The sequence below is a fragment of the Bufo bufo genome, chromosome 5 (genome assembly GCF_905171765.1).
Source record: "Bufo bufo chromosome 5, aBufBuf1.1, whole genome shotgun sequence".
Classification (NCBI taxonomy): Eukaryota; Metazoa; Chordata; class Amphibia; order Anura; family Bufonidae; genus Bufo; species Bufo bufo.
In genome coordinates this window covers 58,588,989-58,616,866 of record NC_053393.1, presented here as the reverse complement: position 1 = coordinate 58,616,866, position 27,878 = coordinate 58,588,989, and the positions used below count along the sequence as shown (strand labels likewise).

General features: G+C 41.9%; 1 protein-coding gene across 1 annotated transcript in view; it reads left to right on the top strand.

The window, feature by feature from the left end:
• The window catches only part of CSMD3 (CUB and Sushi multiple domains 3), a 1,177,406-nt gene that overhangs the window by 570,686 nt on the left and 578,842 nt on the right, over window positions 1-27,878 (top strand). The gene's annotated exons all lie outside the window — the stretch shown is intronic.

Below are 27,878 nucleotides of genomic sequence, written 5' to 3'. Positions count from 1 at the left end.
TGTGGTGCACAGACTGCTGTAGGAGGCATTTAATTTATGAAGAGGTCACCTCCAGCGGTGCAGGCCCTATCAAGACCAGTGTAGCACACATTGGTCTTAAAAATCAGGGCCATAGATTGCTAATGTGGTTGGCCACCGTTGAGGAATTGCTGAACAATGACTTAACACAGATTCTTCTGTACGCATGTGTGTCAGGTCACTTTGGCACAACTGAATGTACTCAGCGCATGTGCCAATACAGGAGATACTGATGTCTGTATTTGCGTATGTGCTGCATGTCTCCAGTTACTTGCTCACATTAAAGTAAAGGAAGTAAGGGTACTTTCACACTAGCGTTTTTCTTTTCCGGCGCTGATTTCCATCCTAGCGGCTAAAATCCGGAAAAGAACTGATCAGTTTTATCCCCATGCATTCTGAATGGAGAGTAATCCATTCAGGATGCATCAGGATGTCTTCAGTTCAGTCTTTTTGACTGATCAGGCTTTTCAGAAAACCGTAGCATGTTGTATTTTTACTTCCGGACAAAAATCCGGAACACTTTGACTGAACGCCGGATCCGGCCTTTTTCCCATTGACATGCATTAATGCCGGATCCGGCGCCGTGTGTTCCGTCAAACCGGATCTGGCTTTTGCATGTTAAACACGAAAAATATGAAAAAAAGTTAAAGTCCATAAATGGCGGATCCGTTTTTTCCAATGCATATTTCATTGTGATCAAAATCCTGATCAGGATTCAAATGTAATATGTTTTCACACGTTTTTCCAGATCCGGCGGCAGTTCTGGTGACGGAATTGAACGCCGGATTCAAACATCGCTAGTGTGAAAGTAGCCTTAGTGAAAGCCCTAGTCAGTTGTTACTTGAATGAATAAAATGACCACTGATATCTTGTATCCTATGGATGATAGGGAAATGTCAATATTTGCTGTTTACATCGCCGATCAGGGGTGCACCTAACCTTCCTGCTGCCTTAGGCAAAAACTGAAATGGTGATTCCCCTCCCTCCCCCAAATGCCAATTTCTTAACCTAACCCCTTCCCTTCAGCCCTACTGACTTATTTGGAAAACATTACATACTGAGCTACAAAACATACACGGTAATACAACGCCACATACCTCTTACATCCAGTGATGTAGACGTTCTCTTTCTTTATCTTCTCCATTCAGACCAGATCGCCATGATTATTTCTTTCAGCCTTCTCTTGTCTCTGCAGTACTTTTCTATCCTCCTCCCCACCTTCTGAACACCCCATCTTACCATCTTTAATACTGTGCCCACTGTAGTTCCCAATACTATACTGCAGAATGAGATAATCCCTCTTAAAATACTATTCCACACAGATAGTTCCCCTTCAATAATTTTTGGAACACAGTGCCCTAAAAAATAACTGTGGCCAGCAAATAGAGTTCATGAAACTTATAGTTCCATAAACATAGTGTCCTACAAAAATAATTGTGCTAAGCTAATACTGTGCCAGGGTGCCTTTCAATGTAACAGTCCTCTAAAAAATCTCACCAATAGTAATAATTATCTGCCAGCGTGCACTATGTGGTAACAGCGCACCCAATAGTAATAATGTACCTCATTTTGCCCCAGAAGTAATAATGCCCCAGAGTGCTCCCAGTAGTAATAATTCCCCCTATAATGTGTGAATGTACAAAAAATACCCATTTATTACCTGTGCCAGTACAAAAAAGGACACCTCATAATGTTTGTCAGTAAAAAAAAAAATCCCCCTTGCAATGTGTGCCAGTACAAAAATGGTCCCTTATAATGGGTGACAGTACAAAAATACCTTCTTATGTGTGCCAGAACAAAAATGCTCCCTTATAATGTCTGACAGTACAAAAATACCCTCTTATGTGTGCCAGAACAAAAATGCTCTGTTATGATGTTTGCCAGTAAAAAAAAAAAAAAAACTTTTAGTGCCCCATGTAGAAGAAATTTCCCCATAGTGGCCACTGTAGAATGGCTGCCAGTACAAAAATGCTCCCTTATAACATGTCAGTACAAAAAACTACCTGCTTTTAGTGTCCCCAGTTCAACGAATGTCCCCATAGTGGCCCCCTTATAATGTGTGCCAATACAAAAATGCTCCTTTTTATAGCTGCAATGTCCCCATAGTGCTTTCTCAAATTACAAAAAAATAACCCCCACCCCATGCTGCCAAATAAAAATAATAAACTCAAATACTTATCTCCATTCTGCTCCCAGCGATACAGTGTAACAAGACAAGAACCTCTTCTAGTCTGTGCCCTGAGCTCTATGCAGCCCGGCTCAGGCAGCGTGATAATGATGACACCAGCCTCTGACAGGCTACAGGAACTAGGACTAAAGCCTATAAGAGAAAACCAGGCCAGGGAGACATTGCTATCCTGAGTACAGCGATGCAGTTGAATATGTAGAGATGAGCATTTCTACAATAAAAGCACTCATTGCCCATGACCCATCTGCTACCCTCCTCTTGCCCCTACCTGGTGCTGCCTGAGGCAATCGTCTCACCTGGCCTCTTTGGTGGTGCACCCTTGTCTGAAAGAGGTTGCTTTGTATTAATTATTATTATAAGTTTTGCTTATCAAATCTTTAAGATACATTTCATCCTGCCACCCTAACCATTTAATATTTTGAAGGTGTATGAGGGGTAAAGCTCTTCTACCAGTACTTATATAGGAAGTCATAGAAAGCATTAATTAAATTGAAAGACAGCACTGTTCATGCAGGATCTATGCCTGCGCCTTGCTCACCATACTCCGCTCAAAAAGCTGACTTTTTTGGTAGAGGCCAGAGTTGGCCTCACATTTCCCCTTCACCCATTTCATATGAATGATATACAGAGCAGCCTTCCATTGTGTCTCATACAAGGGTTGCCAAGTGGTGGACACTCTTCTTTGATGTCTATATACCCTAATAGGCAGAAGTTGTGTACAGTATGTAAGTTCAGTTGTTCACGATTCATCGTATGGAAAAGCCTTATCTACTTTTGCGCTGAGCATTTTGAGGCAGTAGCTTTTACTCAACAGTTTTTGAGTTAGTCCAGTAAGTTATACAGTAGTACAAAGCTTAATGATTTTAATTAGTCAACCTCATTTCCTAAGTTGAATTATCCTTCAGTAATTCTCCGTCTTAAATTAAAATGTTCAGTTATTCATTTAACTTATGAAATTGCTTCACTGTCTCATGCAGAGAGCTCATATCTTTCTCTTTGGTGACTCATCCTTCGATCACAGCACTTATACCTCATCATGTTACTTTACTCCATGTCTCTCGATTGTCAATGTCCAATAGCAATCACTTCTGAATGAGTCACTCTGGCAGAGATAAAAATGACTCTTCCATTAGAAAAGCATATGTTTTTCAAACAACATATGTTTTATTTCTCAAATTTGTAACACATTTTTTGGCTGTTTTTATTTTTCATTTTGGCAGTATTATGTTATTGGAAACTAAAATACAAACTATTGTCTTTCTAAAGCAGTCAAAACAAATGATAAGACCTTCAATATAGATAGGTAATCTATTGTCAGTGTATTGCTGCAGGGAGTGGAAGATATAATGTGCGAGGTAATCCTTATGGTAATAGTAAATGTAGATTGGGATTACAGCATGACAGCTCTGTTGTTCTATTGATAGGCCTAGATAAAGATGCCCACAAAAGAGCATTGCATTGATTAGTGTAAGTTCTGATGCTCTAATTGAGTTACTTTAGTAGACTCACTCTGGATGGAGTAATGGTATGGGTGAGTAAGTTAAGCAAGACTGTCTGCTATGCTAAAAGTCTTTACAAAGAGAAAGTTAAAGAGCCAAGACAGGAAGTAGAGTACATAGTGTGACTTCAAAAATTATATCAAGTAACCATACACCGTTTTTTTGCAAAACATATAAAGCCATAAAGTAGTCATATATAGTCTGTTACCCCTTTGAGCCCCTGAGGGTTTTAGTTTTTGTTTTTTCACTCCCTGTCTTTCCAGAGCTGTAACCTTTTTTTATTTTTCTACTCACATAGCTGTTTGAGGGCTTGTTTTTTGTGGGACAAGTTGCACTTTCTCATGTCACCAGTCAATATTCCATATAATGTATTGGCGTGCTGGAAATTTTTTTCCAAATGGGGTGAAATTGGAAAAAAAATGCCATTCTGCAACAGTTTAACTTATTATTTTTTTTCCTATGCGGTAAAACTTACCTGTTATTTTCATTCTCCAGTTCAGTACAATTATGGCAACTCCACATATGTATAGTTTGTTTTGAATTTTAATGAAAAGAATAAAAACCTTGCAAAATGTTTTCTTTTTCTTTTTGGCATCATATTCTGACCCCTATACCTTTTTGTAGTTATGTTTATGGAGCTTTGTGATGGCAAATTTTTTGCATTGATTCCGTTTTGGGATGTGTGTGACTTTTTGATCACTATTTATAAAAAATTTTCGTGGGAGGTGAAGTGACCAAAAAAGGGCAATTTGCCATATAGGATAAATATTTTTAGATCTTAATAGAACAGGCATTTTTGCAGATGGCGATGTCCATGATGTGTATTTTTATTTTAATTTTGGGGAAAGGTTAGTGATTAGAATTTTTATATTTTTTTATATCTTTAAAAAAAAAATTATAGCTCCCTTAGGGAACTATAACAAGCAATCATCACATTGCTTTTCTCATAGACTCCAATGTATTAGCATTGAAGTCTATGGTGATTATTCAATGTTCCTATGGAGCCACTACCTATCAACTAATGTGTGGCAGCCTCTTTTCACTTAGAGGGACACAGGCTGTCATACACTGAATCGTGCTTCCTGGATCCTCACCATGGGAATAGCAAACATATCTGAGGTTTTTGATCCCTCAGAATCCAGGGTCATATTTGACCACGGCATGTGAGGGGTTGAAAGTCTGCCACTAGCATTATTGCCGGTCATGGACATTAGGCCCGGGTGTCTGTGTGAAACAGCAGGCACCCAGTTGCTATGGCACCCACTCTGCTCCAGAGACAGCGCCATCTTTAAGGAGAGAGATCTGCACAAAAAATGTGCAATTCAGCTTTCTTTCCAAAAAGATTTTTAAAAAAAGTGTTTCACACCTGCACATATAGCATAACGATCCAATCATTGCTCAGCAGTGTAAACAGGATTTCCAACAAAAGTAGGTCAATAGCTAACCAGCCTCATATATGTTAATTGCTCTTCAAGGATAAAAGTTCTTTATCAGAGGAAAGCAGACAGAATCAGAATCAGAATCTGGGTGGGTACTATTGGGCACATTTATTAAGACCAGTGTTTTACACCCCGGTCTTAATAAAGCTCTAAGCTGGCGGTATATCCGCTGGAGTTATGAGGGGGCGCTGGCCTCTCCATAGCTTCGGTTCATCCAGCGAAAGTTCTAAATGTGAGACAGCTACCATGCTATCTTACCTTTAGACCATGTAAGAAAATGGTGAATGAGACTTGCCTACCATCCTGACCCTTCCACGTCCATGCCATATCCATTTAGACCTTACATGAGCGGGGCAAAGTCACATATAAGTGTAATTAGGTTTATTTCAGCTTAGTAGATGACCCCCTATGTCTCTTATGGACATCAGTTAATATATGTGATGACGATTGTAGGCTAGGCAATGCTCCTATCGGTTTCTGGGAAAATATATGCAAATTGACATGACTAACAGGAGCTGGGTGTACTTCTCCAGACAATGCACATATTGCCCAGAAACCCAGAATAGCATACTAGGAACTCTGTCTCGCTCTCATATAGGAGAGTAGTGTAAAATACAAATTTTCGGGGCAATTGGAGCATATTTGATTTAGTTATAATCAATTCGGTTGGGAAGTGATTTCATTTAAAAAAAATTACCAAATCAGAAACAAAATGAATTTTAAGAAATTTGCTTATAGCTACCATTAAAATATTATAATCCCATTAATGCATATATTGTAAAATATGAGGCAGGGGGAACTTTTTTACATTACATATGAGTTGTTGATTAAGACAGTTTGGTGTTGCTAGTATTTGATCTTGTTACAATGAAATTCCTTGCTATATATTACTTTTATGCAGGTCTTGAATTCTTTTAATATAACAGATGACATGAGCACAGTTGGTACTCTGTCAAGAACACAATTAAGAAGCGATATCATGATATCCTTCACAGCTGTGATGCATTTCCTTGCACTGTACACTGTACAGTTCAGTGACATCTTAAGAATTACACAGTATATTTTCTAAGGAAAAATGATAATATAACTTTAAATCTGCTTGTTTTATAATTTTAAAACTCAAATTAAGAAATATTAAGAAACTAAATAAAATTAAAAATCACCAGTTACTATAAATTAAATGTTTCCGATATTCTAGCCTTCTGTCAATTATTATGCCAATGTTTAAAGGGGACGTTCTATCATAAAATGACCTATTGTTTAAATCAGGTTGTTTATGTTCAACTTTTTTTTTTGAATTTTTGGTAATTTTCATTTTATTTTTTTATTTTTCAACATCACTATCTGTATTAATACATTACTAGAATCCTGCAGTATTCACACTAGCCACTAGGCCTAAAATATGCTAAGACTTCATATCCTTTAAGATCAGCTACATGGTCCATAGACATGATGGACAGGAGCTTATACAATTGACTTATATAGAGGTGTTATTTGTCAATGTAATACTGCCTGGGGTGATAATGATCATGGCTGCAAAAAAGTTACCTGTACAGAACAAATAACCATGACCTATCATTAGGTCTAGTGGCCAGTGTGAAAATTGTAGAATTATATAAATATTTTTAAATATAGTGACATAGAAAAAAAAAAAATATATATATGTTTGACATAAAAAATATGATTTAAATAATTGGTAATTTTGATAGATTCTATTTGATAGATTCTCTGCGCTATCCTAGACTTTTTCAGTTACAATACAGGATCTGTATCTAGTGCCTTTTCACTCTGGAATGCGCACAAAGCTTTTACCAGAGGCATTCTAATAAAAATAGGAAGCAAGGCAAAAAAAGATAGGTATCGTAAATTCTCAGAAATTATGTCTAAGATTACTTCCTTAGAGGCTCTCAACAAGAGGAGCTTTTCCCCCACTCGCACGACCCACTTAAAAGCACTCAGAACTCAACTCAAAGAAATATTGCTTTATAAATATGAAAAGGGCCTCAGACGGACTAAAGCGACATACTATTCACAAGGGGACAAAGCAGGTAAAATATTGGCAAACAAACTTAAACAGAGGAACATAAAATCAAAAGTCCTTAAAAAACAACCCACGGGATAGCTTTTCTACGACCCTGATCAAATTGCCAATGAGATAAAAAATTACTAAGCCTCTCTATATAATCTAGAGAAGGGAGAATCTTTTCACCGCCCAGATCATGCCGCAATTGATGCTTTTTTAGTGTCTTTAAACATCCCTAAATTATCCCCGTCCCATTTAGATACACTGAATGCACCGATCAGTCCGGATGAGACTTTGTGGACTATCCGTTCGCTACCGTAGCATAAAGCTCCGGGCCCCGACGGTTTCTCCAATATTTATTATAAGACATATGGAGATATCTTCGCGCCACACCTGACCCTTACCCTACAACAAGCTATGATGGAAGGGAAATTCCCACAAAAAATGTTAGAAGCCACAATCGTCACCATCCCGAAGCCGGGTAAGCCCCCTGACGTCCCGCAAAACTTCAGGCCGATATCATTGCTTAATTCTGACATAAAAATTTATGCTAAAATCTTAGCTAACCATTTGGCCAAAATAGTCCCCTGTCTAATTTCCCCTGACCAGACAGGCTTTGTGAAAGGTCGCCAAATTTATGACAACACGAGAAGGGTGGTGAATATCCTGGATATTCTGGAGAAACGTAAATCTCCGGCGGTGCTGGTGACGCTTGACGCGTAGAAGGCCTTTTACCGGGTCTACTGGTCGTTCGCCTTTTCTGTGTTGAGACATATGGGATTTGACGAGACCTGTCTCAGCACAATCGCGGCCCTGTACTCCACCTTGTCTGCCCGTGTATTAGTCAATTCCACCCTATCGGATTTGTTCATGATAACTAACGGGACGAGACAGGGGTGTCCCTTATCCCCCATCATATTTGTGTTATGAATTGAGCCTTTGGCAGAAATAATTACAGCTCACCCGGATGTAGCTGGAGTGACCACTGGCAACCATACTCATTATATCTCGCTTTATGCAGACAATATAATCTTGACCCTTACCAAACCACAAAAGTCCTTAGCTACAGCTATGCGTCTTATTAAAGAATATGGTGAAATCTCATTTTACAAACTAAATGAAACAAAATCACAATGCTTGTCACTTAATATGCCCTTAATAGAAAAATGACACCTCCAAGATCAATATTCCTTGGATTGGCAGTCATCCCAAATAGACTACCTTGGTCTCAAACTTACAAACACTACAAAACACTTATATAATGCTAACTACATACCACTACTAAGTACCCTACACAGGGATCTCTCATCTATGGCCCTAAAAGAGGTGTCTTGGCTTGGTAGAGTAGCAGCCTTTCAAATGCTAGTACTTCCCAAGATGTTGTATATTTTCAAGATACTTCCGATCATAGTGCCCAAATCTTTCTTTACTAGAACAACCGGGATGATGAACAAATATGTCTGGGGTGGTAGGAAACCGAGCGTACCTGCCGTTCTGCTATATAAACGGAAGGCGCATGGAGGGGTTAGTCTAGCAAAAATTTTGGATTACTTTTTGGCAACGCAGATACAACAATTGCAGGATTGGTGGACAGAGGATTGGAATAAACCTTGGATACAGCTGGAAGCTTCTTCGGTGCCCTCGTCATCCCTAAAATCACTCCTGCTGGTTTCATTGCTCCCTCCCTTTTCCTCCTCCATCTACCCGTTTTTGGTAAAAGCTGCTCTGAAACACTGGAAACAGGTCCATACATTAACTAGCAATAGTTCTAGATGTATCTACTTGGGCCACACAGGGCCTCTCTTTGGTTTCCCAGTTGATGGATGTATCTTCTACTCACACATTCCTACACCTCATGGACAAATTTAATCTGCCAATGAGAGACTTCTATAAGTACTTAAGAATCCGGCATCTGGTCCAGACATCGCTAGGAGAACCAGTCCGTATAAACAGATCTATTTTGAAATTGTGGTCGACGCCAAGATCTCTCAATCTCCCCCTCAGGCCTTATTACGTGATGTTAGGCAACAAAGAGTCATTTACTAAGTCTGCACCCTTCCTATCATGGGAGAAAGAACTGGGCCACACATATTCAAATGCTCAGTGGGTGTCGGCCTTACGATTGTCTGCTAAGATTCTGAAATGTACCTCTCATTATGAATCAATAATGAAGACCACCCTAAGGTGGTACTATACCCCAGACAGGCTGAGCCACATGTTCTCCACTACAATAAATCTATGTTGGAGGGGATGCGGATGCAGAGGTCCCTAATGCCTATGCTTTGGTTATGCCTAAAAATCACGGATCTTTGGAAAGAGGTCTTTGAAGTTGCCACTGTCATTCTAGGCCGACCATTGCCTCCCTCTCCTTCTTTGGCTTTATTGTATCTAAACCTGGATACCTTTCCGAATAAATGTAGACTAGCATTGGCAAATCTATTTCTCATTACAAAAATGTCCATCACCTGTAATTGGAAAAGCAACATTATCCCGTCACTCTCAGAGATACTCCAGAGTTAACACTACATTTATGTATGAAAAAACCTTATCCTTTCTACGTGAATCCCCGGATGGCCCTTTAAAGGCTTGGGAGGCTTGGTCAAACTCACCATATTGTAACCTCACTTGACTGCTGTATGCCCGCATACCTTTATTGTATGATTTAATATCTCAGAATTGTGCTTGTGCCATTTATTCTTCTTGTTACCCCTATGTTTATTACCTTTTACTGATTGTTTCCACAATCTTATGTAAAATGTCATTGCATTTTATAACTTGATGTTTACATATGTCAAAATAAAACTCCTTTGAAAATCTCAATAAAAATTTATTGATTAATTTTATTTTTTTGCTAGAATCCTGCAGTATTCACACTAGCCACTAGGCCTAAAATATGCTAAGACTTCACATCCTTTGAGATCAGCTACATTGGCCATAGACATGATGGACAGGAGCTGATCCAATTGACTTATATAGAGGTGTTATTTGTCAATGTAATACTGCCTGGGGTGATAATGATCATGGCTGCAAAAAAGTTACCTGTACAGAACAAATAACCGTGACCTATCATTAGTTCTAGTGGCCAGTGTGAAAATTGTAGAATTATATAAATATTTTTAAATATAGTGACATAGAAAAAAATATATATATATATGTTTGACATAAAAATATGATTTAAATAATTGGTCATTTTCTGAGGACACATTCTATTTAAATTGTTTTCCATGACTTTTATATTGATGACTAGGGATGAGTAAATCGACTTCGGATGAAACACCCAAAGTCGATTCGCATAAAACATTCTTTCAATACTGAACGGAGCGATCGCTCCGTACAGTATTAGAATGTATTGGCTCCGATGAGCCGAAGTTATTACTTCGCGAAGTCTCGCGAGACTTCACATAATAACTTCAGAAATTGATTTATACTGTAAAAAACATTTCCTGAACTCGGGTTCGGTTCCAAGTGGTACAGTATTGAAACGAAGTTTTATGCGAATCGAAAAGTTAATTTGCTCATCCCTATTGATGACCCATTCTTAGGCTTGGTCATCAATATCAGTTTATCTGGGAATCACAATTCCGTTACGCCCACGATCTGTTGTTTTTCAGTAACCCTAGTGCTGTGTAGTGGATGCAGCAATTAGTACTCCCTTTCACTTTTGACAAAAAATTTGAGAACAACCCTTCCTTTCCCCAACATCTGCATCTGAGGGGAAGTCAGGACACCGCCATACCCATTAGATGGTCAGAATATTTAGTCAATATTCATCTAATTTGAATGTGCCATCCTCATGCTAGATTCACCCTGCCAAATGTATAACTGAATGGCATTTGCCTATGCAGTGACATATAGTACATACCATTGACTTCCATTCTAAAAAAAATTATTCTGATCTGTTCCTTTTTTAACTGCTTGTATTGAAAACCATAGAATACTATGCTTGTTAATATAACTAAAAAAAATCCCAATATATCCTATCCAAATGTATACCAAGAGGGCTTTCATTTGACACACTTCATAAAAGTCTTTGGGGGTGTTTGATGAATATATTTGAGCATTTCCAATGTGTAGGACAAAGGAAAAACCCAGCCAAGTGTGAACCTAGCCTTCCTGAAGTTTACATGTTCTTCTACTTATTCCAACTCAATAAGACAAAGTCCTCTTTGGAATCCTCTAAATTGTTATTTTTTTACTATAAAAAGTACCCTATTTATATAATGTAAAAGATATGTTTTTTATTATCTAGGACATCTGTCCAATGGACAATAGACCTACAATGATAAGCTGCTTCATTTGTACGTTTATAGTATCTTGGAAAAATGGCCGAGATATTCCTTTGAAATGCCCTTGAAGCCTATCTAATAAGTTTGGGAAGTGAACCAAATCCACAATTTTCATTCCATTATGAATGCCCGTGAAGATTATCCAGTGTAATATACTAAACCATTTGGCACTGAACGATGGCAGTTAAGAGTAAGATCTAATTAAAGAATGTAGATGAAACATTCGTTCAACGAAGGCATGACATGATAATCATTTTTGTCGACAGTGCCCAATAAAACGCATCATTTTGTGATTACGGCATACAAATGCAAACTTTTGCGCAGCTGATGCCACTGGTGTTTTTGGCTGGCATGTTCAATATGGAATAAAAATTTATCTTAAAGGATTCAATGATATTAAGTAAAAGTCCTTTAAATAAAACATACTTGATCACACCAGAATAGACTGACCATTCAAGCATTAGCATAATGAAGGGCTTATGAAAAAATGGGTGCACAGATGTAGGACAGGACATATTTTATAGGCTGTAGACCCAGAAGGCAATGACACAAAGGCACCATAGGATCAGCTACCAGAAACCTATCATCTATTAAATTAAATCTAAGCATTTCATAGCTCATACTTGCTGGTGGATTATAAGAGAAGCATAAAAAGGGAAGTCTAATATGAACAATTGTAGAACAAGAGGACCATAAATGGTTCTTGCATGCTGGCCCTCTGCTGTCTATGTTCATTCCAGCACACAAGAATTAAAGGGTTAGACCCATCTCAAATTCAAATAGTTACGGGTCCCAGCTCTGGGACCTGTTCCAATCTCCAGGCCCCCTGAAGTAAAGGAGACCATGTGTGAGCAGTTTGCTCTCCATTTCCTGCTATGAGAGTATGTTTGGCTATTTTCGGAAGTCTTATCGAAGTGAATGCAGAGTGCACAGTGCCTGCAAGGCCATCTCTCCATTCACTGTTATGAGGTACAGTTCAGCTATTTTCGGACCTCCCATAGCGGTGAATGGAATGTGGCTTCATTTGCGTGGTGCGCTCTCCTTTACTTCAGGGTGCCCATTCTGGAGATAGAGATAGGTCCAAGAGGTGGGACCTGCACTCATTTGACATTGATGGCATATCCGAAAGATATGACCTCAATATCTGAGATGGGAATAACCCTTTAAAGTTAATTGGAATGTTTTAAAAATATATATATTTAAAATAGCTATTGTGATTGGTTAGGCTGATCAATTGCCCTTAGGCACACTGGACTTGAGGAAAATGGCAAATGATCGGCTGAATTCAGTGATCATGTCATACCCTTGTATTTTTGGCTAATCATGGCTTAACCTTTTCCCGACCACCCATAGGATATAAACGTCCTATGGGCGGTTGTTTATCTCTAAATGGACGTTCTAAAATGTCAATTCAGAGATGGCAGCTGCATGCTAATCGTGCAGCTGCCAAGCATGGCGAGCGCTGTGTATACGGCTGAGGAAGCGCTATGCGCTTCATGTCCCGGCCCGGTAGTCATGTGACCGCCGGGGTCGGGAGAGTGCAGGAACTGTCGGGTCTTCCACAGACCTTAATCAGCCCTGCACTGAGGCTTTACAGTGCTGTATAGTGCTGTACAGCCTCTCTGGGGGGTATATTTCCCCAGTAACTGGAGCTACTATATCAATAGTGAAAAAAAAAAAGTGAAGCTAAATGTCCCCCAGAGGTCTTGTTTGACCTTATGGGGGACGCAAAGTGTAAAATAAAATAAATAAAAATAAAGTGTTAAAAAAGGTTTCACATAAAAAAAAAAAAAAATCCCCAATCAAATAATTAAAATAAAATGTTAAAAATAGAAAAAAATAAATAAAATAGACATATTTGGTATTGCCGCATCTGTGAAGGCCGGCTCTATAAATATATCACATGATCCACCCTGTCCGATAAACACCATAATTTTTTTTTAAAAAATGTAAAAAAATGCCATTTTTGTTACCTTACATCACAAAAAGTGCAACACCTAGTGATCAAAAAGGTGTATGTCCCACAAAATGGTAACAATAATACCATCACCTCATCCCACAAAAAATGAGCCCCTACATTAGAAAACCGCTCAAAAAACTAAAAAAACTAGAGCTCTCAGAACATGGAGACATAAAAACATATTTTTTTGTTTCAAAAATGCTATTATTGTGTTAAAGTGAAATAAAAAAAAGTTAACATATTAGGTATTGCCATGTCTGTAACAACCAGCTCTATAAAAATATCACATGACCTAACCCCTCACATGAACACTGTAATGAAAATAAAATAAAAGTGCCAAAAAAGCCATTTTTAGTCACCTAACATCGCATAAAGTGCAACACCAAGCGATCAAAAAGGCATATGCCCCTCAAAGTAGTACTAATCAAACCGCCACCTCATCCCGCAAAAAAATGAGATCCTAACTAAGACAATTGGTCAAAAAATAAAAAAGCTATGGCTCTCAGACTATGGAGACGCTAAAACATAATTTTTTTGGCTTCAAAAATACTATTATTGTGTAAAACTTAAATAAATAATAAAAAGTAGAGGTGGGACGAATCCAATTTTTTTTTGAATCCGAATCCGAATCTGAAAAGGTTCTCAAATCTCTTGAATCTTTCGAATCTCGAATCCTACGAATCCTGTACATAAGAATTGTGTGAACAGTGTAAGAAACAAAGTGATCCAAACTCAATATTTTTTTTATATTTAAAATTAAAGAGTCCATACTTTTTTAACAAAGTATTCGGATTTGGATTCGGAAAAAATTGGAAATACAGGGTAATACAGCGCACATACCTCTTATATCCAGTGATGTCTCTTTGACGTAGATGTTCTCTTTCCTCATCTTCTCCTTTGAAACCTTCAAATCAGACCTCCAGTTTTCAGCCATTTTTCGTCTCTGCAGTTTGACAACAAAAAAAATCTTAGTTTACTACTTTTCCATCCTTCTCGCATCTTTTGGACAAATTATCCTACCACAATACTGTGCCGCTGTGCTCCCAAATACAATACTGCAGAAACAGATAAACCCCCTGATAATACTAGTACCACACAGAGCCCCCCCCATATAAAATACCCCTTCTTTGTGGCCTTGGTAGATGCCCCATAGTGTCCCTCAATAATGTGCCAGTAAAAAGGGACCCCCATAATGCCCCCAATAATGTGCCAGTAAGTGTCCCCATAGATGCCCCCCCATGTGACAGTATCAAGTGCCAACCCCCCCATGTGCCAGTATCAAGTGCCTCTCTCCTTCCCCCCATGTCCCAGTATCATAGTGCCATCTTGCCCCCCAAAGTGCCAGTATCAAGTGCCTCTCTCCTCCCCCCCTATGTGCCAGTATCATAGTGCCATCTCCCCCCAATGTGCCAGTATCAAGGGCCTCTCTCCTTCCTACCCACCTCCCCATGTGCCAGTATCATAGTGCCATCTCCCCCCCAATGTGCCAGTATTAAGTGCCTCTCTCCTTCCCCCCTATGTGCCAGTATCATAGTGCCTTCTCCCCCCCATGTGCCAGTATCAAGTGCCTCTCTCCTCTCCTTCCCACCCACCTCCCCATGTGGAAGTATCATAGTGCCATCTCCCCCCCAATGTGCCAGTATCAAGTGCCTCTCTCCTTCCCACCTCCCATGTGCCAGTATCATAGTGCCAACCCCCCCATGTGCCAGTATCAAGTGCCTCTCTCCTTCCCCCATGTGCCAGTATCATAGTGCCAACCCCCCCAATGTACCAGTATCAAGTGCCTCTCTCCTCTCCTCTCCTTCCCACCCACCTCCACATGTGCCAGTATCATAGTGCCATCTCCCCCCCAATGTGCCAGTATCACGTTTCTCTCTCCTTCCCACCCCCCATGTGCCAGTATCATAGTGCCAACCCCCCCCATGTGCCAGTATCAAGTGCGTCTCTCCTTCCCCCCATGTGCCAGTATCATAGTGCCATCTCCCCCCCCAATGTACCAGTATTATAGTGCTATCTCCCCCCTCCCAATGTGCCAGTATCATAGTGCCAACCCCCCATGTGCCAGTATCATAGTGCCATCTCTCTCCCAATGTGCCAGTATCATAGTGCCATCTCCCCACAATGTGCCAATATCATAGTGCCATCTCCCCCTCCCAATGTGCCAGTATCAAGTGCCTCTCTCCTCCCCCAATGTGCCAGTATTATAGTGCCAAACACCCCCCATGTGCCAGTATCATAGTGCCATCTCCCCCCAATGTGCCAGTATCATAGTGCCATCTCCCCCCCAATGTGCTTATATCATAGTGCCATCTCCCCCCTCCCAATGTGCCAGTATCAAGTGCCTCTCCCCCCCATCTGCCAGTATCATAGTGCCAACCCCACCCCCCCCACGTGCCAGTATCATAGTGCCTCCTGCTCGCCCCATGTGGCAGTAAAAGTCCGATATTTAAAAAATAGAACACTTCTAATTACCTCCATGTCAGCGATGCGATGCAGGCCTCTTCCAGCCTGTGTCCCGCGCTGTATGTCCATATATGGAGTCAGTGCTTGTGTATTTTAGAAAAGTTTCTGCTTGGACTCGAACCCACGACCTTCTGTATCAGAGGCAAGGCACTTAACCAGACAGCTATAAGAGCTGCATAGCCAGTGACTGAAAAAATATGAGACTTCTACTGTATACTCTGTCATAGCTTTGATAGCCAGTGTACATCCATACACATGACAGCTGCCCCAGCACACTCAGCACTGCTATATCTCTATATGACAGCTGCCCCAGCACACTCAGCACTGCTACATCTATACACATAACTGCTGCCCCAGCACACCCAGCTCTGCTACATCTATACACATGACAGCTGCCCCAGCACACTCAGCTTTGCTATATCGCTATATATGATAGCTGCCCCAGCACACCCAGCTCTGCTACATCTATACACATAACAGCTGCCCCGGCACACCCAGCTCTGCTACATCTATACACATAACAGCTACCCCAGCACACCCAGCTCTGCTACATCTATACATATAGCAGCTGCCCCAGCACATTCAGCTCTGCTATATCTTTATATATGATAGCTGCCCCAGCACACTCAGCTCTGCTATATCTCTCTCTCTATATATATATATATATATATATATATCTATTGTATAGTAATACTTACAGATATATAGATATAACAGAGCTGAGTGTGCAGGGGCAGCTGTCATGTGTATAGATGTAGCAGAGCTGAGTGTGCTGGGGCACCTGTCATATATATATATATATATATATATATATATATATAGATATAGCAGTGCTGAGTGTGCTGGGACAGCTGTCATATATAGAGATATAGTAGAGCTGAGTGTGCTGGGGCAGTTGTCATGTGTATAGATGTAGCAGAGCTGGGTGTGCTGGTGCAGCTATTATATATAGAGATATAGCAGAGATGAGTGTGCTGGGGCAGCTGTCATATAGAGATATAGCAGAGCTGGGTGTGCTGGGGCAGCTGTCATATAGAGATATAGCAGAGCTGGGTGTGTTGGGCAGATGTCATGTCTATAGATGTACACTGGCTATAACAGGTAACAGAGTCTACAGTAGAAGTCTCATATTTTTTCCATCAGTAGCTATGCAGCTCTTATAGCTGTGTGTGTAAGTGCCTTTCCTCTGATACAGAAGGTCATGGGTTCGAGTCCCAGCAGAAACTCATCTCTCTCTCCTGCTAAGGACAGTGATACAGATGACTATGCCCGGGATTCAAATTTTTTAAATGAGGTCAGGATTCGAGTCCAAGAATGCTTCGAATCCAGCAAGATTCAAGGGATTTGTGGATTCGACAGATTTGTCGTCCCACCTCTAATAAAAAGTATACATATTAGGTATTGCCACGTATGTAACGATCTGCTCTATAAAAATGTCATATGACTTAACCCCTCAGGTGAACACTATAAAAATAAATAAATAGAAACTGTGCTAAAACCATTTTTTGGTCACCTTGCCTTATAAAGTGTAATAATGAATGATCAAAAAATCATATGTACCCAAAAATGGTACCTATAAAAACGTAAACTCTTCCTGCAAAAAACGAGCCCTGCACAAGACTATTGGCAGAAAAAAATAAAATATGGCGTTCAGAAAATGGAGACACAAAAACATATTTTTTTTTCAAAAATTCTTTATTATGTAAAACTGAAACAAACAAACAAAGAAAGTAGACATATTCAATATCATTGCATCCGTAACAACCTGCTCTATAAAAATAGCACATGATCTACCCTGTTATATGAATGTTGCAAAAAAATATATATAAAAACAAAACAGCCATTTTTTGATTACCTTGCCTCACAAAAAACGTAATATAGAGCAATTAAAATTCATATGTACACCAAAATAGTATCAATAAAACTTCCACCTTATCCCGTAGTTTCCAAAATGGCGTCACAAATGGGATATGGCATCTAAAAACCAGTTTAGCAAAATCTGCCTTCCAAAAACCATACAGCACTCCTATTCTTCTGCGCCCTGTCGTGTGCCCTTACATCAGTTTACGACCACATGTGGAGTGTTTCTCTAAACCGCAGAATAAGAATAATAAATATTGAGTTTTGTTTGGCTGTTAACTCTTGATGTGTTAAAGAAAAAAATTGATTAAAATTGAAAATCTGCCCAAAAAGTTTCCTTTAATTCTTGTGGAACACCTAAAGTGTTAAAAAAAAGTTAGTAAAATCAGTTTTGAGTAACTGGAGGGGTGTAGTTTTTACAATGGGGTCATTTATGCGGGTTTCCATTGTGTAAGCCCCACAAAGTGACTTCAGACCTGAAATTGTCCTTAAAAAGTGGGTTTTGGAAATTTTCTTTTTAGAATTGCTTCTAAAATTCTAAGCCTTCTAATGTCCTAAAAACTAAAATGACATTTACAAAATGATGGCAACATAAAGTAAACATATGTGGAATGTTAAGTAAAAAATATTTTATGAGGTATCACTTTCTGCTTTAAGAGCAGAGAGATTCAAATTTTGGATTTTTTTACAAATAAAGGTAAAACATATTGACTCCAATTTACCATTAACATGAAGTACAATGTGTCACGAGAAAATATTCTCTGAATGGCCTGGATAAGTAAAAGCGTTCCAAAGTTATTACCACATAAAGTTACACATGTCAGATTTGAAAATTAGGCCTGGTCAGGAAGGGGGTAAATGGCCCAGTCTGAAAGTGGTAAAATATTTTCAACTGCATGGATCATGCTTTTCACAGAAAGAAGTTTGTAATCGGCTATTATGAATGATCATTCAGATTAAGTATAATAATTGATGATTTGTTGAAACAATTAAAATGGTCTATTTCAGCTGACCATTATCTCCTGAGTATGGGCATCTTTAAGTTGGTCATACATTTTAGATAGCTGTCAACAGAACATTTATTCGGCTGACAACTTTGCCTTCCAACTCCTCTATACACATGCACACTTGGCATAAATTATCAATAGGTAGATGTAAGCAAGACACTGCCAGACACATCTTTCCCTGGCTTATTTCCCTTGAGAATAAAAGGGTCAGGCATGCTTTACTGATTTACCCTTCTTTTCCCTAATGAGTTAAGAGTTGGGACACCTCTATAAAAATTAGAGGGTCATCCAGTCCAGCCAAAATTATGGGCTAAGGCAGACATTTATTTAGCGTGTATATGCTTTTCACGTCCTCAGAACCTTTTTTAACATCCTAGATTTTAATACTGTATTACTGAAAAACTAATTTTAAAACCTAGAGGGCTTAAGGTGTAACTATAATGGACAAATGAAGGAATGAAGTACATCCGTCATCATGCACTTTGACACGGTTTTTAGAAGTCAAGTATCAGTCATGTCATTGAACGCAATGTGAAAGGTCGGGTGATTGATTAAATCCATTGAGCTTAATCTACGATTCTAAGGCAGCACCCAGATGTTGAAAATAGTTCATTTACACTTTTAATTACTGTTAACCTGTTTTATGTGTATTGATTGAGAGTAATCTTTTGCATAATTGGTTTAATTAAGCTATTTCTGCAAGCAAGCAGTTTGCTAATATAGTAACGCTAGGTCCAGAATTACTTTCTGAAAAAAGAACACTCTAAAAAAGGTACTTTAAAAACTATAAAAGTGCTTGTTCATCTTTGTGTATATACAGTATAAAAAAATAGATATTTTATATATATTCGTGATCTCCAGTCATTATTTTCTTGATTGCAAAAATGGTCACCGGTAGGGATGAGCGAACCCGAACTGTATAGTTCGGGTTCGTACCGAATTTTGAGGTGTTAGTGACACAGACCCGAAACCGAACATTTACGTAAAAGTCTGGGTTCGGGTTCGGTGTTCGGCGCTTTCTTGGTGCTTTTTGAAAGGCTGCAAATACTACTTGCCCCAAGAGGCCATCACAGCCATGCCTACTATTGGCATGGCTGTGATTGGCCAGTGCAGCATGTGACCCAGCCTCTATTTAAGCTGGAGTCACGTAGCGCCACACGTCACTCTGCTCTGATCAGTGTAGGGATAGGATGCAGCTGCTGCTGTTAGGTCCAGATTAGGCAGGGATTTACTCATCAAAAACACTCGATCTACAGCTGTGTATCATTCAACTTCTGCTAGTTAATTGCTCATTGTTTTTAGGCTGCCCAGAGAGTTTTTCTGTCACTTTTTTCTGGGGTGATCGGCGGCCATTTCATGTTTTGTGGTGTGCCAGCACAAGCTGCCACCAAGTCCATTTAACCATCAATAGTGTGTTGTTTTTTTTTGCTATATCCTACATCATGGGCTTGGCTGTGCTTGCTATTTTATTGAGGGGTGAAATACAATTGTCAAAATAGCAGTACCCTAAATCTGGTATTTCAGCTGTGGCTAGCCAATTGTAATACTGTCTGCTGTCTGGCAAAAGATTATATTTTTTTCTGGGGTGAAATTCAATTCCCAAAATAGCAATACCCTAAATCTGGTGTTCCAGCTGTGGCTGGACAAGTATTCTAGTGTCCGTCAAAGCACAGTTTTGTTACATTGAAGGTGCAAATTCAAGTGCTGATAGGGTCACCCTCAATAACTTCACACGCTACCGTGCATCTCCAAGTGTAATTCTGTCCGTAAAGGGATACCTGTCATACAGGGCCTAAATACTAGGCCTACAATTTATATTCAGCTAATTCTGTGGTTACTGCTGTGGCTGGTCAAGTTATTTAGTGTCCGTCAAAGCACAGTTTTTGTTCTGGGTTGAAATTCAATTCCCAAATTAGCAATTCCCTAAATCAGTGGTTTCTGCTGTAGCAGGCCAAGTTTAAATATATCCATAAAAGGGTATATTACATTGAAGGTGTGGATAGGGTCATCCTCAATAACTTCACACGCTACCGTGCATCTCAAGTCTAATTCTGTCCGTAAATAGGATATCTGTCATCCAGCGCCTAAATACTAGGCCTACAATTTATATTCAGCTAAATCTGTGGTTACTGCTGTGCCTGTATTAGTGTAATAAGGTACCTAAATAGATAGCCAAATAGTGTTAGGTGCCTGTAAAAAAAGGCCTGAATTTGAATTCAATACATTGGGCCAAATAATTTTTTTCTTCTTGTGGTGAACGGTAACAATGAGGAAAACATCTAGTAAGAGACGCGGACGCGGACATGGTCGTGGTGGGGTTAATGGACCCTCTGGTGCTGGGAGAGGACGTGGCCATTCTGCCACAGCCACACGTCCTAGAGTACCAACTACCTCAGGTCCCAGTAGACGCCAGAATTTACAGCGATATTTGGTGGGGCTCAATGCTGTTCTAAGGATGGTAAGGCCTGAGCAGGTACAGGCATTAGTCAATTGGGTGGCCGACAGTGGATCCAGCATGTTCACATTATCTCCCACCCAGTCTTCTGCAGAAAGCGCACAGATGGCGCCTGAAAACCAAGCCCATCAGTCTGTCACATAACCCCCATGCATATCAGGGAAACTGTCTGAGCCTCAACTTATGCAGCAGTCTCTTATGCTGTTTGAAGACTCTGCTGGCAGGGTTTCCCAAGGGCATCCACCTAGCCCTTGCCCAGCGGTGGAAGACATAGAATGCACTGACGCACAACCACTTATGTTTCCTGATGATGAGGACATGGGAATACCACCTCAGCACGTCTCTGATGATGATGAAACATAGGTGCCAACTGCTGCGTCTTTCTGCAGTGTGCAGACTGAACATGAGGTCAGGGAGAAAGACTGGGTGGAAGACGATGCAGGGGATGATGAGGTCCTAGACCCCACATGGAATGAAGGTCGTGCCACTAACTTTCAGAGTTCGGAGGAAGAGGCAGTGGTGAGACCGAGCCAACAGCGTACAAAAGAGGGAGCAGTGGACAAAAGCCGAACACCTGCCGCCAAGAGAGTTCGCCTGCTACTGGCCACCGCCACCTGGGACCGAGTACCCCAAAGGCAGCTTCAAGGAGTTCCCTGGCGTGGCAGTTCTTCAAACAATGTGCTGACGACAAGACCCGAGTGGTTTGCACGCTGTGCCATCAGAGCCTGAAGAAAGGCAATAACGTTCTGAACCTGAGCAAAACCTGGAGTAAACACCTTAAAAACAAGAAACTCAATCAGGCTCCCCTGCTACCACTTCTACTGCTGCCTCGGCATCTTCCTCCATGTCTGGAGGAACGTTGGCACCTGCCGCCCAGCAAACACACGATGTACCACCAACACCACCACCTCCGTCACCAAGCATCTCCACCATGTCACACGGTGACATCTCCGTCAGCTCTCCATCTCCGTCAGCTCTCACAAAAATTTGAGAGAAAGTCTAAATTCCCACCTAGCCACCCTCGATCCCTGGCCCTGAATGCCAGCATTTCTAAACTACTGGCCTATGAAATGCTGTCATTCAGGCTGGTGGACACAGACAGCTTCAAACAGCTCATGTCACTTGCTGTCCCACAGTATGTTGTTCCCAGCCGCCACTACTTCTCCAAGAGAGCCGTGCCTTCCCTGCACAACCAAGTATCCGATAAAATCAAGTGTGCACTGAGCAACGCCATCTGTGGCAAGGTCCACCTAACCACAGATATGTGGACCAGTAAGCACGGCCAGGGACGCTATATCTCCCTAACTGCACACTGGGTAAATGTAGTGGCGGCTGGGACCCAGGCGGAGAGCTCTTTGGCGCACGTCCTTCTGCCGCCAAGGATCGCAGGGCAACATTCTTTGCCTCCTGTAGCCTCCTCCTCCTACTTGGCTTCCTCCTCCTCTTGTTCCACCTGCTCATCCCGTCAGCCACACACCTTCACCACCAACTTCAGCACAGCTCGGGGTAAACGTCAGCAGGCCATTCTGAAACTCATATGTTTGGGGGACAGGCCCCACACCGTGCAGGAGTTGTGGCGGTGTATTGAACAACAGACCGACGAGTGGTTGCTGCCGGTGAGCCTCAAGCCCGGCCTGGTGGTGTGCGATAATGGGCCAAATCTTGTCGCAGCTCTGGGACTAGCCGGTTTGACGCACATCCCTTGCCTGGCGCATGTGCTGAATTTGGTTGAGCAGAAGTTCATTCACAACTACCCCGACATGTCAGAGCTGCTGCATAAAGTGCGGGCCGTCTGTGCGCGCTTCCAGCGTTCACATCCTGCCACTGCTCGCCTGTCTGCGCTACAGCGTAACTTCGGCCTTCCCGCTCACCGCCTCATATGTGACGTGCCCAACCAGGTGGAACTCCACCTTCCACATGCTGGACAGACTGTGCGAGCAGCAGCAGGCCAGAGTGGAGTTTCAGCTGCAGCACGCACGGGTCAGTCGCACTGCGGAACAGCACCACTTCACCACCAATGACTGGGCCTCCATGCGAGACCTGTGTGCCCTGTTGCGCTGTTTCGAGTACTCCACCAACATGGCCAGTGGCGATGATGCCATTTTCAGCGTTACAATACCATTTCTATGTCTCCTTGAGAAAACACTTAGGGCGATGATGGAAGAGGAGGTGGCCCAGGAGGAGGAGGAGGAGGAAGAGGGGTCATTTTTAGCACTTTCAGGCCAGTCTCTTCGAAGTGACTCAGAGGGAGGTTTTTTGCAACAGCAGAGGCCAGGTACAAATGTGGCCAGACAGGGCCCACTACTGGAGGACGAGGAGGACGAGGAGGAGGAGGAGGTGGAGAAGGATGAAGCATGTTTACAGCGGGGTCGCACCCAATGCAGCTCGGGCCCATCACTGGTGCGTGGCTGAGGGGAAACACTGGACAATGACGATACGCTTCCGACAGAGGACAGCTTGTTCTTACCTCTGGGCAGCCTGGCACACATGAGCGACTAAATGCTGCAGTGCCTGCGCAACGACAGCAGAGTTGCCCACATTTTAACATGTGCGGACTACTGGGTTGCCACCCTGCTGGATCCTCGGTACAAAGACAATGTGCCCACCTTACTTCCTGCACTGGAGCGTGATAGGAAGATGCGCGAGTACAAGCGCACGTTTGTAGACGCGCTACTGAGAGCATTCCCAAATGTCACAGGGGAACAAGTGGAAACCCAAGGAGAAGGCAGAGGAGGAGCAAGAGGTCACTAACGCATCTGTGTCACGGCCAGCTCCTCTGAGGGCAGGGTTAGCATGGCAGAGATGTGGAAATGTTTTGTCACCACGCCACAGCTAACTGCACCACCACCTGATATGCAACGTGTTAGCAGGAGGCAGCATTTCACTAACATGGTGGAGCAGCACCTGTGCACACCCCTCCACGTACTGACTGATGGTTCGGCCCCATTCAACTTCTGGGTCTCCAAATTGTCCACGTGGCCAGAGCTAGCCTTTTATCCCTTGGAGGTGCTGGACTGCCCGGCGGCCAGCGTTTTGTCTGAACGTGTATTCAGCACGGCAGGGGGCGTCATTACAGACAAACACAGCCGCCTGTCTACAGCCAAAGTGGACAAGCTGACGTTCAGAAAAATGAACCAGGCATGGATCCCACAGGACCTGTCCATCCCTTGTGCAGATTAGACATTTAAAACTACATCCCCTTAACTATATATTCTTGTACTCCAGGGCACTTCATTCAATCCTCTTTTTTTAATTTTACCATTATATTGCGGGGCAACCCAAAGTTGAATGAACCTCTCCTCTGTCTGGTTGCCGGGGCCTAAATATCTGACAGTGGCCTGTTCCAGTGGTGGGTGACATGAAGCCTGATTCTCTGCTATGGGACCTCTCTCCTCTGTCTGGGTGCCGGGGCATAAATATCTGACAGTGGCCTGTTCCAGTGGTGGGTGACATGAAGCCTGATTCTCTGCTATGGGACCTCTCTCCTCTGTCTGGGTGCCGGGGCCTAAATATCTGACAGTGGCCTGTTCCAGTGGTGGGTGACATGAAGCCTGATTCTCTGCAATGGGACCTCTCTCCTCTGTCTGGGTGCCGGGGCCTAAATATCTGACAGTGGCCTGTTCCAGTGGTGGGTGACATGAAGCCTGATTCTCTGCAATGGGACCTCTCTCCTCTGTCTGGTTGCCGAGGCCTAAATATCTGACAGTGGCCTGTTCAAGTGGTGGGTGACATGAAGCCTGATTCTCTGCTATGGGACCTCTCTCCTCTGTCTGGGTGCCGGGGCATAAATATCTGACAGTGGCCTGTTCCAGTGGTGGGTGACATGAAGCCTGATTCTCTGCTATGGGACCTCTCTCCTCTGTCTGGGTGCCGGGGCCTAAATATCTGACAGTGACCTGTTCCAGTGGTGGGTGACATGAAGCCTGATTCTCTGCAATGGGACCTCTCTCCTCTGTCTGGGTGCCGGGGCCTAAATATCTGACAGTGGCCTGTTCCAGTGGTGGGTGACATGAAGCCTGATTCTCTGCAATGGGACCTCTCTCCTCTGTCTGGTTGCCGAGGCCTAAATATCTGACAGTGGCTTGTTACAGTGGTGGGTGACATGAAGCCTGATTCTCTGCTATGGGACCTCTCTCCTCTGTCTGGGTGCCGGGGCCTAAATATCTGACAGTGGCCTGTTCCAGTGGTGGGTGACATGAAGCCTGATTCTCTGCAATGGGACCTCTCTCCTCTGTCTGGGTGCCGGGGCCTAAATATCTGACAGCGGTCTGTTCCAGTGGTGGGTTACATGAAGCCTGATTCTCTGCAATGGGACCTCTCTCCTCTGTCTGGGTGCCGGGGCCTAAATATCTGACAGTGGCCTGTTACAGTGGTGGGTGACATGAAGCCTGATTCTCTGCTATGGGACCTCTCTCCTCTGTCTGGGTGCCGGCGCCTAAATATCTGACAGTGGCCTGTTCCAGTGGTGGGTGACATGAAGCCTGATTCTCTGCTATGGGACCTCTCTCCAATTGATATTGGTTAATTTTTATTTATTTTATTTTTGTTTTTATTCATTTCCCTATCCACATTTGCTTGCAGGGGATTTACCTACATTTTGCTGCCTTTTGCAGCCCTCTAGCCCTTTCCTGGGCTATTTTATAGCCTTTTTAGTGCCGAAAAGTTTGGGTCCCCATTGACTTCAATGGGGTTCGGGGCGAAGTTCAGGTCGAGTTCGGATCCCGAACCCGAACATTTTCGGGAAGTTCGGCCGAACTTCTCGAACCCGAACATCCAGGTGTTCGCTCAACTCTAGTCCCCGGCGTCGGACCCCCACTGATCAGATATTAATGACCTATCCTGAGGATAGGTCATCAGTATCAAAATTCTGGCAAGTCCCTTTAAATGTATATTTATTGGATGAATTTCACATATGGAGCTCCTGAATTATGTGTTTCACTAGTGTAGAGAGCAGAGACTGACAGCGGAGCTGCATAGATCCTTCTTTGTGTGTACAATGTCACTAACTTGTATTATCCCAGCCTCCAGTACAACAGAGCTGCCATCAACATGCCCATCCCGTGTGATAATGACACTGACTAGTGATGAGCAGCATAAGCAATATTAGTTTTGTCGATATTTCGCAAATTTTTGGCCTAATATTCGCCATAAATTCACAAATTCTAGAATTCGTGATCTCCAGTCATTATTTTCTTGATTGCAAAAATGGCGTGGGTCACTCTAGCTACATTTTTAAAGTGGCTAGAAGTTTCCTGAGGCTGGAGAAAATGCACAGTACAGTAATTCCTATCACACTACCCAACAACTTGCACTGGAGCCTATCAGCTACACTATAACACGATCTAAGCTACACTGACTATCTCCCAGTAACTATCTGTAACATATATGACTAACTATCTAAGGCAGGGATGCTCAACCTGCGTCCCCCCAGCTGTTGCAAAACTACAACTCCCAGCATGCCCGAACAGCCTACAGCTATCGGCCTACAGCAGGGCATTGTGGGAGTTGTAGTTTTACAACAGCTGGGGGGCCGCAGGTTGAGCATGCCTGATCTAATGTTATTGGATAAGGATCCAGATGACTCAGCAAAGCACAGCAATGACACTGCTGTCTCTCTCAGAACTTCAAAAAACAGCAGAAAATGGCTGCTGGGGAGTTTCTTATATAGTATGGGGTAGGCAACTTTCCTATTGGTTGCTAGGGATGTTGCTAAGCTCTGACAAAGATATTGCAACCTTCTCATTGGCCCACAAGCTAGACGTACTGAGGGTACTGATAAAAAAAATCTAGAATATTCACGATTATGAAGATATAGCACTATATTCTACATGTTCGCAGATTCTCGAAGTGCCAATATTCGCGATTAAAATTTGCGATTATAATATTCGGGATAAACACTAACACTGATTTTAGAATATTCGTGATCAACACTTACACTGATTATTCTGTCTCAGTCTAGACAAAGTCAGTCTAGACAAAGCTAACAAGTGAGCTACAGCATGTGTATGTATCTAGGGAATTTTCTAAGTGCAAAGTAGCAAAAAAAAGGTCAATTTTTAAAAGTGGTGTTAATAATACAAAACATAGTAAAATAATATGCCATTTTCTGATTATTCATTCTTATTAAGTTGCTCATAGATATTAAATGATCAATGGACATTCTGACTATTAAAATATTGAAATTGAGCAGTCTTGGGGTGAGCTTGTCTTGGGGAAAGCAATAGATTTTAGATGAAAAAAAAAAAAGACCTTGGGCATGATTAGCTGAGTAGCTGAGTAGCTTTATCATTTAAATTCCACTTCTCGGTAGGTGGATACTATATCAGATACCTGGCATGTAGAACAGAACACATTATTTCTACTTTCCTACTGTTATCCATATTTTGCATTGCGCCAGCATGTTCCTTGGTTTCATGAGTTCTGCTTCTCATAATCTAATACAATCCCTACAATGACTTTATTTGATGCATACATGTCCTTCACTTAAAGGCATTTAACAATGACAAAGTGATCACAGTGAAACAGAATGACAATTTTTTTTAAACTTGAGTTATCTCTGAATGAAGAATGAGGTCCTTGATGTGTCAGACCAGAAGCTACTAGACCCATAGGAATACTTAGCCGGTATTTCTAAACTAATATAATGACCTTCTTTATGAATAATTGCTTATTACTGTATC